The following is a 6,019-nucleotide window of genomic DNA, read 5'->3' on the forward strand; positions in this document are numbered from 1 at the left end:
TAGCGAGAAAAACGGTTCGCCGCGCCCTGTAGCGAGAGGAAAGTGCTTCAAGGAGGCACTTCGGGAGGGCATTCCATGTAATATCCAGCAACTCCCACTTCTTGTTTTCCAGGAGCTGGACGATCGTAGCTTCTGTTTTTTGCACTGCGGGCCGAGCGGATTCCGGGAGCAGGCTTCTAGAAGCTGCAGCGTTCGGCCAGCTCCTCGCCCGCTTCCGGAGAAGCGTGGAGCCGGAGCACTTCCGAACGCAGCCTAAGACTTTACTATTTTTATTATAGTGTGATATTTTTGGGGCATCACCGCATCACTGAGCAACGCTAACAAATACGTGAAGATATACTTGCGACCAGGTAGATATTTCTGTGATTTAAATTGCACACACCTACAGTATACTTATAAATTCCTTTTGTTGTTATGTTTTTGCACAACACATCTTTTCATGTTGTTTCTCATGTGGTAGCGTGGAAGATTTCAAAGAGTTTACTAATGTCACCATGTCTGGCGGTCGGTCGTGGGAGGAGGACATGTCTGGCAGTCGGTCATGGGAGGAGGAGGAGAGGGAAGGGTCTTGAGCTATTGGGTTTAGGAAGTATGGTTTTTTTCTTCTTCCGTTGCAACGCACGGGCATTTTTGCTAGTATATATATATTATCTCTCCCTAATAATAAAGTATGGATTGACTCCGTGGGTTCACCGTCACAATACGCTTTCTTGTTGTAAATTTACGCTTTCAGTTTGAATTTAAAACATATATACGAGATGGTACTAATTCGGGAACCACATCGTATGCATCAAAATTCGTACTAATAAAAATTACAAGATAGAAATTCGAACCTGGGCCCCTACATCCAAAGCACAACCAACTAGCCAACTCACCTACCACAAGTCTTTCTGATAAACGCAACGAACGTTCTATACTTATATTGAATTAAACATGGACTTCGTATATTTTCTTGGCACAGAAGCCACTAGCGCTGCTTGGGCCGCGTCATGTAATCCAGCGGATCGAACACAACCTGTTGATGGGCCTGCACAACGCACCATGTGAGTGGGCTTCAAGAATACGTAAAATATTATTACTCCTGCGGATCGAACTCAGGATACGTCCTTTCTTTTTAAGGCTATATATACAACCAGCAACCTTTGAATTAGTAGTCCCGCCTTGCTACTGTTCATGAAATCATTACAATTTATATACACCAATGAGTAGACAATCAACAAGCTCCTTGGTTAATAAATAAAGGATGAGGTGTGGGATTTTTTAAAGAAAACACGATGAGGTGTGGGATTATGGGAGAGGCTGAAGATAAACATGAACATTGAGGGATGAGTTAGAGTTGCTAGCTGTAAACGAGGCTGGACATACTCCCTCCGTCCCAAAATTATGTTGCTCCCTTGAGATTTTTTTCTTCTAAATAAAATCTTGGACGGATTTGTGGGTGCTATTTTCTAATTTCCAAGAAGCTTCAGCGAGGGGCGAGCGTGCATGGGCTGGTGTTGTTGCTGCAAGTGAGTTCGTCCTTTTTTTTAACAGCTAATCTATTTTTCAAGAGAAAAAGCAAGTGTGTTAATTGGACAAAGTGGATTGACTAAAATTCCTAAGATAGCCCCCAAAAACTGAAAGGGGTGAACTTTGATTTATTCATGTATGATGTCAATAAACTGTCATACAAAAAAGCATATAAAAAATATGGCATGCCTACCATGGTTTTTAATGCCTGACTAATGTACATTTCTGCTAGACCTTGGCATGCACCTCTCGGTTGCCGCCAGGTTGCATCGTTGGGTGTTGTAGAGTCGCGTTGATGAGTGCTTAGTGTTTTGGTAGACATTCTAATTGTATTTCCCGTTGCAACGCACGGGCATATGTGCTAGTTATTATATATATATATAAATATATAAATATATATTATAATAAAGCACGGATTGACTTCGTGGGTTCACCGTCATAATATGTTTTCTTCTCATGTCATAATACGCTTTTACGATTTGTAGAGACAAAATCGTAATATAAACGAAGCGGTACTAATTTGGGTCGCCAGAACCCTGTTGTTTTGGGTATTTCAACGCGCAGTCCTCACAATTAACACGAACCGGTACGGCTGACGGAAAATGAAAGAAAATCAGCGCCCCCCTCCCCCCAAACCGCACGAGTCGCACGACCACCCTGCGCCGCCTCCTCCGCCCATCGCATCGTCCCCCTCACCGCCGACGGCCTATGCCCCTCCCCTTCGCCTTCCTCCCACAACAAGTGGACCCCCACCCTCCTCCGCCCATCGCATCGTCCCCCTCACCGCCGACGGCCTATGCCCCTCCCCTTCGCTTCCCTCCCACAACAAGTGGACCCCCACCCATCCATCTCTCTCTCCCTGGACACATCTCCGCCGCCACAGATGCCAGCCGATTCCGGCGTTCTCCGGCGACTTCCGCCACCGCGCAGCACCGGTCCGAGCTCGCCTCGCTCCGCTGGGTCTTTTCCCCCAGCGGGATTCGCCGCTATCGGCCACCAGCGATGACCTTAAGCCCTCACCATGGCTAGGGTTTCGGGCGCCTCCACATTGGCGTGGCTCCCGCGCCTCCAGCGGCTCCTCTCCGACGCCCACCGCGCCCTCACACGCAGCTCCATCTCTAGGATGCTGCTCCTCCGCCTGGTGGCCATGGAGTGAGTTCATCCCCTCCCCTATCTCTCCCTCTTTCTCTCTCTAATATCTGGTTTGATCCTCCATGGTACATGTATATGGTTTGATCCTCCATGGTAGATGTGCAGGGCAAGGATTGGATGCTTGAGGAGTGAGGGGTCGACCTTGCCTTGCTGCAGCTCGGGGCGAACCACCCATGGAGCTTCCTCCTTTCTGTCTTCAGGTGAGTTCACCTCCTCCTCTCTCTGCTCTTGTACGTGGCCATTGAGGCGTTGCTCTTGGTTAGGATTTACCACTGTTTGGGCTGAATTGGCTACTGTTTGAGGTCAATTTTGTTGATACTGTTAAGTGTGGATTGTTCCTTGAATTGAACTGCAAGGTTAACCATGAATTTGTTAGTTGAATTGATGCCTGACTGAACAACAGTTGTTAGTTGAATTGTTCAATCTTCAATTTAGGGAGCTGCTACTGAAAGATGAAAAAAAATTGGTAATGTTTGAGGTCCCTGTGCCTCCCGTGCTCATGAACTTGCTACTGTTTGAGCTCAATTTTTTGGTACGGTTTATGTGTTAATTGATCCCTGCTATGTTGCATCCCACCCTCCCCTTTGGTGATGGCAGCCCACACTTGCATCGGAGGAGCTGCTGCTGCGCTTCCTTCTCTGATTTTTCTGCTGCATGTTGCAGGTGTTTGAGGCATCGACAAGCAACGACAGGGTTCGACGTCGGCTGAGCTAGCTGCTGGGGACGCCTCTCTCTCAATTATTTCTATCTCCGTCTCTGTCATGATATTTAGAAGCCATCTATTAATCCCGTCGATGCCTAATTCCAAAATCCCATTTCGCTCGCTCTCAATACCCCGTCCCTCTCTAGAGTTACGGGATGCGCTACCGCCGCCGCCAGCACGGACCCACCGGCCGCTGGGCGTCTCCCCGTTACTTAGCCAACTTATTTTACTACCTGGGGTGTTCTGGAGTTTTGTTTCTAAAACAGATTGTGTTTTCTTTTGTTCTGGAGTGTTGGTACTGATGCATAAAACTACTGCATCCAAAATGGCATGGTATTATTATTTTTATTTTTAAAAGAATGCCACTTGCCTTAAGCTCTCAGTAAATCAAAATATGTACTCATGTTATCAACACTTGAATATTAGTATCGACACTTGAATATGCATTATGATTTAGTGCACGTTCAACAAATGGTCAATGGATCAGTATTTTCTGGAAACTTTCTGTTCCATATGAAGTTTTGATTTCAGCTTGATATATTAATAATATTATTACCATGTTTCTTGTAAATATCTATTTGAGAACTTTGCAGCTAAATTGGTGCATGTATATTATAGAAGTAAAACACTTGAAAATAGATTCAGCATGGTTCCTGCACTCCCAACTTTTCATTGTTGACTGCTCGTCAGAAAACAATTATTCATCAGGGGCAGTCATGGTTGTTCGCGACTCCGCAAGAAGATGATCAAGGGTCGGCGGCACGGCTGCTTCGTCGTCATCTTAGACGAGCACCATCCAACACGATTTTCCGCTTCCATGTTCCATGGAATGTCACTACTTTTATCATGGCATCCAACACTTGCAGATGTGACTCAGAAGGGGGTTCTGAAGTTGATGAACTTGGATGGCCTGACAGTCTACCATACCAACAACCATCTCCAAGTACACGAACTTGAAGAATTTCTTAGATTCATACACACCTTCAGTTATAGATACTTGCTTCTGATATCATTTTTTATCTCTGTATCTTTTTTCAATCTGTTCGTATTGATAGCTGAGAGCGACACTTAGAACGATAATTCAGATATCATTTTTATATTTAAGATGCAGGCTGAATTTCTTACTTCTGTAACTTAAAAACTATTATGTCAGATACTTTGTGTCATGTGTACTTATTGATTTCATATATGGTGCAGGGTAGTTGATTCTTTACAAGTGTTTGGAGCAACCAAAATTCAAGTGAGAACACAATACTTCGTTGGTGTGTCCATACATATGTCTATATATATACGCTGGAACCCTCAAGTGAGTACGAATCAAATGAACGATGCCCCAAGGACTCAGGTGCATTTCAAAATGTTATATTCCTCCCACATTCAGCCAACTGGAGTATCCTGCTCTCCCTTCTAGAGGTTCTACATCCTTATTTTACGAACCAGGTGCTTGCATTCTATTGTACTCCCTCCATCCGGAAATACTTGTCATCAAAATGGGTGAAAATGGATATATCTAGAACTAAAATATATCTAGATACATCCATTTCAATGACAAGTATTTCCGGACAGAGGGAGTATCAAGATGTGTAAATAATTAGTAAGTTGTCTGCTGATTACCAGGTTCATTGACTTATGAAGGAACTCTTACTCACGAAAGTGTACATGCAATAAGTTCTGTAGTTCTCATATTTTTTTTACCAAAAGACAATTGACTTTACTTGGTTCATTATTTTGTTCTGTAGTAATCTATCATATATTCGTAGTTCTGAAGGATCTCACATTTCAAGTTGTCTATAAGTATGCATGCTTGGGACAAGGGTGGATGAAATATCACTTTGATTAGTAGGGTGCATTTTTACTTGCGTGTCCATGCATATGTTTTTTACTAATCGTGAAGACTAGAGATAAACAACATGAAAATGGTCATGCTCGGTTGGATGCAATGCATAATAATACATGCTCCTGCTCAAGTGGAAATCTGATCATACCTATATATATCTTCTAGAACTGATGGTGAGTTGTATGGTACTCTGTGTCGTGTATAATGAATTCTTCCTTGCCTGTTTTTCCTGTCATGACAAGGTTTTAATAGCGTATCACGCACGGGCAATTGTCCTAGTCTATCCCTCCCTAGTAATAAAGCACGGATTGACTCCGTGGGTTCACCGTCACAATACGCTTTCTTCTCATGTCATAATACGATTTTACGATTTGTAAAGCCGAAATCGTAATATAAACAAGGTGGTACTAATTTGGGGTCCGCATGTCCTTCTGTTAATAGTTCGGGCTGGTGTGGTGGAGGCCGGAGTGGGCGGCGGCATTGACCCGCCGGGCCTTCTGTTGATAGTCACGTGTGTTTCTTCGTGCATTGAACGGCTGGGCCTTCGTCCCGCCTGGCCCTTTCCGTGAAAAATATGTGCCCGATCCGGACTTCACGTTTCGTTCGTGGGCTAGGCTGACTCACGGTCACGGAGGAAGCAGTTCTTTAAAAAGAAATACAGCAGCACGGGCTCTCCTCCTCGATGCCTATGACACCGGCGCCGGCGCAACCCCGCCGCCCACTCCGGCCTCCACCACACCAGCCCGAACCATTGCTCGTGGGCGCGCGGGTATGGACAACACCGACGGCCAAGACGAAGCGACCGGCGGGGGAGGGCT

General features: G+C 45.0%; 1 long non-coding RNA gene across 1 annotated transcript; it reads left to right on the plus strand.

The window, feature by feature from the left end:
- The first annotated feature begins 3,579 nt into the window (after nucleotides 1–3,579).
- LOC125531934 lies at nucleotides 3,580–5,078 on the plus strand. Its single transcript, XR_007293630.1, has 2 exons — nucleotides 3,580–4,307; nucleotides 4,562–5,078. It is a non-coding gene; the product is annotated as an uncharacterized LOC125531934 (long non-coding RNA).
- Nucleotides 5,079–6,019: the final 941 nt, after the last annotated feature.

This window comes from Triticum urartu, unplaced genomic scaffold, assembly GCF_003073215.2.
Source record: "Triticum urartu cultivar G1812 unplaced genomic scaffold, Tu2.1 TuUngrouped_contig_8450, whole genome shotgun sequence".
Lineage (NCBI taxonomy): Eukaryota > Viridiplantae > Streptophyta > Magnoliopsida > Poales > Poaceae > Triticum > Triticum urartu.